This window comes from Pinus tabuliformis, chromosome 1_1, assembly GCF_031772625.1.
Source record: "Pinus tabuliformis cultivar Carrire ecotype Pingquan chromosome 1_1, CPIR1, whole genome shotgun sequence".
NCBI lineage: Eukaryota > Viridiplantae > Streptophyta > Pinopsida > Pinales > Pinaceae > Pinus > Pinus tabuliformis.
In genome coordinates this window covers 502997285-503006455 of record NC_142297.1, presented here as the reverse complement: position 1 = coordinate 503006455, position 9171 = coordinate 502997285, and the positions used below count along the sequence as shown (strand labels likewise).

Genomic DNA, 9171 nt, shown 5'->3' with positions numbered 1-9171 from the left:
GTTGTACCAAATAAAAGAACAAAATGGAAAACAAAAAGAAAAATCATTTGCCTCTTGTTTGCATGTATAGCTTAGTATGTAGGCAAGGTATTGGTCGTATCCATTTAATTTTTCTGGTACGAGTGATGAAGACCTAGAACATTGTTAATGGACACATTGTTTCTCCCGTCCCTGCATCTAAATCACTCTTAAAACGTTTAAATTATAAACTATATAAAATTTTCCACTCAGTTTTATAAGTACAACATGTTCATTCCTACAAATTTCATGCAAAATTAAACACACATATACTTGGAAAAGAATCAAAATTCTTTATATGTATAGAAAATAACCAAAATTACAAGAAAAAAGGTATCATAATAATAATTTTTGAAAATATTTTATGAATTTAACGGATTATTCATTAAATGGAATTACCATGTCAACATTGAAATTGAAAAACCAAACTAAGGACTCACCAATTCCTTTACCCAATGGACTAAATGAGATGCTGCATCTGTTGTTCGTGATCTATTCACCAGCTTCGAGTTGTTCGCTTGCTTGGAGTTGGTAGGTTTGATTCAGTTCGGCTAGTGGTAAAGTTTGCATAGGCAGTTTACGAAGCAGCAGTTATGGTTCCAAGTGTTGGTAAACGACGCAGTGACCACTATGGGACACATTGATTTATTTCCCCATTGACTCATAATCAACAGAAACTGCTTGATTTAGTTCTCCCGGTATTACTTGATGTATTTCCTCCGTTAATTCATAACCACGAGAGACTGATTCATTCATTTCCCCTGCGCCGGGGACTAGATTTATTTCCTCGACTGATTCAGAACCATGGCGGATTGCATGATTTATTTTTCCAGTTGATTCATAACCACCATGTGATGAGTCCAGTGCATTCACCTACCTGTCAAGAGCTTCAGCCTCCGACCGCAGTAAGTTCGCCTTCCTGTGCAGTGCTTTCACCCGCCTGTCCGATATCAGTATGTTGCCCCGCCTGAATTCATTTTCAGCTTTTAACCATAGTCTGTTCTCCTGACCCCAATCCAATCCATGCCCCACCCGCCGATCAAGTCCAGTCCCCAACCACACATTGCTTGCCTTGCTGAATTCCTCACCCTCTATCCACAGATAATTTCCCTCGTTGAAAACTTTACCCTCCAGCTCAAGATTATGCAACTTCTCTTTCCACAACTTCAAGTCTTTAAACAATGCCACTTCTGTCAAATCGTTGTGAGGAGCTTCAACGCTTGGTATTTGAAGATTAGTTGCTCACACCAACCCCCTTATGCTCTGAAGACTGCAACATCCAGAAACCCGGAGATGCACCAAAGATATCAACGTTTCAACACTTGGCAACTCCTCGACTAGTCCACATTTTCTCATGTCTAGTTCTCTAAGTTTTGCTAGACCACAACGTCCCGTTATTTTCTTCAATGCATCACACCCATTCAAGCGGAGTGATCTTAGCATTGTGGGAAATGCTCCAACCTACACCAGGTCTAAACAATTGCTGATGTCCAGCTGACGAAGGTTGGAGCAAATGCCTTCAGCAAATGACAATGCCTTTATTCTTGTGCCATGCAGGTCTAACTATTTGAGTCGAAGAACCATGCACATGTGAACAGAAGAGTCTAACAATATGTGCCCACTCCTTTGTGCTGATGCATCTTTTCCTTCACATTTTCCAACCTTCCAAATGGCACCTCATGCAGTGGACATTTTATCACTTTCAAAATTTCAAGACTGTTGAACTCTGTCAGACCTGCTGGCAAATATTTTAGTCTTCCACAACCAATAGTGAAATCTGTCAATTGTTTCAATTCTGCAAACGATTCTAGCAAACATTTCCAATTCCCTCCAAAGAGTGTCAATTGTTTTAAGCTCTTTAGCTTACCAAGCAAAGGTGGCAGCATTCCCATAGAGGATTTCTCAAAAGATACTCTCAGAATTTCCGAGTTACATAGTTTCCAATATCACATGGCAATTCTGTCCAGTTTGTATTCCACAAAACAAGTTTTTCCAGGGACCACTGATGTGTGACCTCAGGAGGCAATACTTCCATTTTTTGACAATCTGAAAGGTCTAACCTTTTGAGTGTTCTGATATTTCCTAGCGTTCCCGTTCTGAGGGTCAACCGGGAGCAGCCCTGCAAATAGAGATGTTTAAATATAATTAAACGCCTGAAGGAATGCGGCAGCATTTCCAAACGGGAGCACCCATACAAGTTCGGATACTGTAGGTTTGTAAGATTCCCAAAAGAGTTTGGCAGCGTTTCCAAATCGCAGCTACCAGTCAAGTTAAGATGTTGGAGGTTTGAAAGATTCCCAAGGCACTTGGCAGTAATTTCATGCTAGTACACATTCACAAATGTTTCAGTGAGTGGAGAAGAAAGAATTCATCTGGCAATGCTTGGATAGTGCATCCCAGTTCAATATTTTCCAGGTGCTTCAGCTTCCCAATAGACTTTGGCAACTGGCAATGGGCTACATCAATATTCAGCTCCCTCAACTGCATAGGTGCCTGCAATGAATTGCTCATGTTAAATTTAAAAACCTCTACCTGCTATGAAAGGAGAAAAACACACAAACTTTCAATTACAGAAAATAACCAAAACGCAACAAAACAATTACCTCATTTTCACTCTCCCACAGTGTTTCCAATTGGATATCGTGGCCAAAGATTTCTGAAAATCTCAAATTCTTTATCGGAGTACAGGTAAGAAGAAAAAAATACCGACACGGCCGATCAGGGGAAACAACTTCTGAGCACCCAAGACGTGAGGAGGAAGTAATTCCCGAAACACTTTCTGAGAGCCCATGTGAAAGAGAAAAATTTTCCAAAACATGTTCCGATATCGGATTGATGGAAGAGAAATCGCAACGGAGCCATATAAGATTTGACAGTCTCAAGTGGTTGAATATGCTTTCAGACCCTTCACCTTCAACCATCAGTTGCTGCAAGCCGCACAGATGAAGAAAAGCATGGCCAATGTCCAGATGATTTTCCAAAGACATGCAGCATGATGTTTGTAAGTTAATTCCGCGTACCTAAATTGTTTAGTGAAAACAGATAGAAACAAGAGACAAACTTCAAAATTTTAATAATTCAAAAGATGAAAAACACATTTCTCTGACGCTAAATTTAAGAACAGTAACATTATGTGTAGAGCTTCAAACTCTTACCCATGATTGGTGGGACACATTATAAAAGGTGTTGTACGTTAAGCACCAAAGACGAAGCTTTGCTTCTTTCACTGCCAAAGTGTTTGGAAGTTCTGATAATTCCAGTGCTAGGATATTCCGACACATAGGAAATAGTTAAGTACAACTTGGTCTAGTATAGAGTTAGGTATAGAGTTAGGTAAAGTGTGTTTCTTTACTATGTACATTTTGTAACTTACAATCTGATGGTCACGATATGTAGTGATCCAACGGTTCATTCTCTCCTCGGTATTACCGACACTTGATCCATGGCTTAACACCTGATTGGTCCATGATCTCTATTTAAAGAGCATGGAGGGTCATTTGTAGGGTAATCCGTCTATGAGAGAAGCATATGTAAATATTCATTCTTTTATTAATAAATTGCTTGAAGTGGCCGCGTTGGCTCAGGCCGTGGACTGTTTCCCTGTTTGAGGGTTTTAACCATGTCAAAATACTTGTGTATTGATCTGTGATCTGTTTGTGAGCAGTGTCCTTTGGTGTTCTGTCTGAGGAACTTACCCTGTAAATTCCTACATGGTATCGGAGCTATTTGAGGGCCGCGTCCATTGGTGATCCAAATCTGAAGCTGGTAGAACTGCATCCGACTACCGTTTCCCAGTTCTACTGTTTCTAATTGCTTTCGGGTCGAGAGGACTGCTCTGTTGTGTTGGGAGCATCTGTTCCAGTGAGGAACCCCTTTCGTTTCACGCGAAAAGGTTTCTGGTAGCCCTGGCTGCGTCATTTTTGAGATCTGGAGGTATACAGTGTTTATTTACATTTTACAATTATTTTCTCTCTGTTTATTTCATTTTTCGGTTTATTTAGCTTTTTTTTATTACCGGATCTATACCTTTCATTTTTGTGTATGCTCTTTGCCCTCCGACTCTGTGCGATCTGGGCAAATAAAAAATAGAAAGGAAGTATTTTTCTCATGCGTATGCTCTTTTCCGCTGCGCCTTAGTGTGATCTCGGAAAATCAGAAACATTGAGGAAAATATATAGTTTCCGGCTAAAGCTAACTTCGAGCCGCAAGGTTCATTTTTGAAAATATTTAGTTTCCAGCTAAATCTAACTTCGAGCCATAAGGTTTGTTTTTTTGTATGTCCGTGTTGGGTTTTGTGTTTTTTGTTTTGTAGGGAAAAAGAGCTTTCTCAAAGCAAGCACGCAACCCAAAGCATCTCTCTCTCTCTCTCTCTTAAACTTTTTGTATAGCTCACTTGGTGCAAAGCTAATTTCATCGGCAACTTCATCAATTGTTTTCAAAAAGTCATAACTTCTTCATCCGGAAGCTGTTTTCAGAACCGTTTTTTTTTAAACGGCCTAATTTTTTGAGATCTTTCCTTTGGTACACTTAGTTTCAACATCTATAGCTTCAGTTTCTGTTAAAAATGGAAAGTCCATGCCAATTAATTCTTGATAGCACTAACTACTTCCAATGGTGGTCCTACATTGTGGATTTACTTAGAAGTAAAGGTCTTTACAGAATAGCCACAGGCCAAGAGACCAAACCAAAAGATGAAGATAAGGCAGCTAAATGGGAAAATAGGCAAGACCAAGCACGTGGGTTGATAGGGATGTCTATTTCTCCATATCTTAGATTCCATATTGTAGAACTTGATACTCCTGATGAAGCAATGAAACAGATTACTAAAGTCTTTGGAATTAAAAATGAACTTAAAGCCCATCATCTTGAAAATGAATTGCTTACATTGGACCCCAATAATTTTTCTTGCATTGAAGATTTTTTGTCCAAGTTCAAGACCCTTAGACTTCTCTTGGAAGGTGTTAAGGTTAAGAAAGAAGATAGTAGCCTTATCTACTCCATTCTTACTAAGTTGGGACCAGCCTATTCTGTGTTTGTTTCCACCTTCCATTCTACAAGAGAAGCCTTCATTTCTCAAGGACAAACTTATAAGTCCCCTTCCTTTGATTCCTTTTGTGATTCTTTAATAAGAGAACAAGAAAAACTCTTACACCTTGGTCTTCTTCATCTTGGAAACTCTTCTAAGAAAGCGTTAGCTACCTAGCAGCAACCAAATCCAAAGAATCCTAAGAAGTTGTATCCTAAAAAGAATGGTCCTAAACCAAACAAGGGTCCTAAGCAATTTCAGCCTCAAAATGAAAAATCATTTCAACAAAATGATAAGACAAATAAAAACAAAGGGAAGAAGACTGATAGACATTGCAACTTTTGTAATCGATATGGCCACTTAGAATCCAAATGCTTTAAGAAGATGGAAGCCTTGGAAGCAGCAATGAAGAAGCATAACATCCATTTGGAGCACTCTTCAACTTCAACTTCATCTTCAGGAATGGCACTTTCTGCATGTGGTTGTCAAGCATCTCGGTCTGGCTATTCACTAAATGTATCTTCTTCTTCTCATTCTCATGAGTGGCTCATTGATTCTGGAGCTTCTTATCACATGGCAAAAAACAAAGCCATGTGTTTCTTCTTTAAATGATTGTAACACCAAAAATATATATGTTGGTGATGATAGATCTCTTAGTGTTGTAGGGACTGGAACTGTTCATATAGACAATGGTCAGTTTAATGATGTATTATGTGTTCCAACCTTATCCTGCAACCCTCTATCTGTATATCAGATAACTCATTCAGGTGAAGGTAAAATCATTGAATTTTCACCTCACAATGTTGTAATTAAGGACCTAAGAGATCCTAGACAGATTTTAGCTGCTGGCATTGCTGATGATTCTACAAGTTTGTATAAGTTTCACAACTTTGGGTCATCAAATCTTCCCTCAGTATTTATTGCTCATAATGATGAAGTGAGAAAAGTTTAGCATGAGAGATTTGGTCACTTCAACTATCGCTCTCTTCAGAATCAATGTAAAGAAAATATGGTGACAGGTCTTCCAATGGTATCTTACAGAGATGGTGTTTGTTCCGAATGTGTACTCGGAAAACATCATCGGGACAATTTTAAAAAACGTACCTCTTGGCACGCCTCAACCCCTTTACAGCTCGTGCATAGTGATTTATGTGGTCCACTTCCAATTGCTTCATTCTCTGGCTGCAAGTATTTCTTAACTTTCATTGATGATTTCTCCAGATGCACTTGGGTATACTTCTTAAAACTCAAGAGTGAAGTATTTAACATGTTCTTGGCCTTTAAGGCCTTTGTTGAAAAACAATCTGGACATCAAATTCTTATGATAAGATCTGATAATGGCGGAGAATATGTTAAAAACACATTCATCAACTTTTGCACTGAGAATGGAATTCAAATGCAACATACTGTTCCATATACTCCACAACAAAATGGTGTAGCTGAAAGGAAGAATCACACCTTAAAGGAAATGGCTAATTGTATGCTTCAATCTAAAGGACTTAGTCTTAATTATTGGGCAGAAGCAATTAACTGTGAAAATTACATAATAAATCGCACTCCTACTAAGGTTTTAAAGAATATCACTCCAGAAGAAGCATGGAGCTCAATCAAACCAGATGTAAGTCACTTTCGTGTTTTTGGAAGTGAAGCATGGGCCCATATTCCAAATGAGAAACATAAAGCTTTAGAACCTAAGAGTGAAAAATGTATTTTTGTTGGATATTCTGAAGATGTCAAAGGATATAGACTTATTCCACTTAAGTCCAAAAATGTTATCATTAGAAGAGATGTAAATTTTGCTGAAAATGTATCGGCCTGCGAGCATAGTTCGGTGGATGTGCCACCTCTCCCTATCTCTTCTACTTTTGAAAATATTTCTTCTTCAGATGATGAAAGCGAGGATGAAAATCCTCCCCCACCTTCTCAGGATCCTCCTTCAGCTCCTCAGCTTCCAAAATGGGTCTGTGCTACTTGGGATGCAGCAGGTGATCTTGCCGGTGATCCTACGGATCAGCGACGTACACGTTCTCAGTTCGAGAGAGCCTCTTCTTTACTGGCTCAAGCTTCAGTGAATTATGATCTTGACACCTTTGCAGAAGCTTCAGGCCATCCAGATTGGGAAGCAGCTATGAATGAAGAATATCATTCATTATTGGCAAATGATACATGGGATCTTGTTCCTCTACCAAGGGGAAGAAAACTTGTTAGATGCAAATGGGTTTACAGAACCAAGTATGGACCAAATGGGAAAGTTGATAAACATAAAGCTCGTCTTGTAGCTAAGGGTTTTTCACAAGTTGAAGGCATTGACTATACTGAAACCTTCTCCCCTGTTGCCAAAATGAACTCTATCCGCCTTGTTCTTTCCCTTGCTGCCTCTTTCAAATGGGAAGTCCATCAGATGGATGTTAAATCCGCCTTCTTGCATGGGGACTTGCATGAATAAATCTATATGGAACAACCTATTGGCTTTATACAAATAGACTCCAGCCTTGTATGTCAGCTTAAGAAATCCCTTTATGGTCTCAAGCAAGCTCCTCGAGCTTGGTATGCCAAAATGGATAACTTTCTTTTAGAAAATGGCTTTTCTAGGTGTGATTCTGACAATACTGTCTACACCAAGAAAGTGTGCAAGTCTCTTATCATTCTTGTTCTTTATGTTGATGATCTTATCCTTACTGGTAGTGATCCCAACCTTATAAACCATGTGAAGTCTAGCCTTAAAAGGAAGTTTGAAATGACAGACTTAGGACACTTACATTATTTTCTCGGTCTTCAAGTCTTGCAATCCAAGGAAGGTATTTCCCTTTCTCAGTCCAAGTATGCCTGTGATATTCTACGCCATTTTCACATGGAAGACTTTAAGCCAGCCCCTTCTCCCTTTCAGTCTGGAGTCAAACTTTCAGTCACTTGTACTTCTCCTGAAGTTGATGCTACCTTATACCATCAACTTGTAGGAAAACTTTTGTATCTAACCCATACTCGTCCTGACCTTTCCTTTGTCGTTGGCCTTGTTGCTTGGTTTATGCAAAACACACGTGAAAGTCATTGGAAAGCAGCTAAAAGAATACTTCGTTATGTTCGAGGTACAATTCAGTTTGGGATTCATTACAGTGCCGAAGCATCTCCTCTATTGGTTGGTTTCACTGATTCCGATTGGGCTGGTGACCCTGATGATCGGAAGTCTACTGCAGGTTATGTGTTCACTCTTGGTTCAGGACCTATTACATGGGCTTGCAAGAAACAAGGTGCCATTTCTCTTTCTTCAGCAGAAGCAGAATATCGTGGTGTCGTAGAAGCTAGTAAGGAAGCCTTGTGGCTTCGTCAGATCTTGTCAAAGTTTGGCTTTCAGCAGCAGCATCCGACTACGCTTTGGTGTGATAATCAAAGTGCCATTCAACCATGCAAAGATCCAGTCCAACATCAGCGCGGCAAACACATTGAACTGCACATGCACTTCATCGGAAATCTCATCCACGACCATGTTCTTGAAGTGCAATATTGTTCAACAGATGATCAAGTTGCAGACATCTTTACAAAGGCTCTCACAGAGGCGAAGTTCATTAAACTTCGATTTATGGTTGGAGTTTAGGAAGTTGTCACTAAGGGGGGATAGGCTCTAGTGCCTCCTTCCTTCTCCTATTGTGTCATATTTGTAAATCCTTCAATCCTATCCCAAGTTGTTCTTAAGGGGGGATGTTAGGATATTCCGACACATAGGAAACAGTTAAGTACAACTTGGTCTAATATAGAGTTAGGTATAGAGTTAGGTAAAGTGTGTTTCTTTACTATGTACATTTTGTAACTTAAAATCCGATGGTCACGATATGTAGTGATCTGACGGTTCATTCTCTCCTCGATATTACCAACACTTGATCCATGGCTTAAAACCGATTGGTCCATGATCTCTATTTAAAGAGCAGTGAGGTTCATTTGTAGGGTAATCTGTCTATGAGAGAAGCATATGTAAATTTTAATTCTTTTATTAATAAATTTCCTGAAGTGGCTGCGTTGGCTCAGGCCGTGGACTGTTTCCCTCTTTGAGGTTTCTAACCACGTCAAAATACTGGTGTATCGATCTGTGATCTGTTTGTGAGTGGTGTCCTTTGGTGTTCTGTCTGAGGAAC

At 39.4% G+C, this 9171-nt stretch overlaps 1 pseudogene; it reads right to left on the bottom strand.

Annotated features, from left to right (window-relative positions):
• Positions 1 to 891: 891 nt before the first annotated feature.
• On the bottom strand, positions 892 to 2352 carry LOC149213971 (putative disease resistance protein At4g19050; annotated as a pseudogene).
• Positions 2353 to 9171: the final 6819 nt, after the last annotated feature.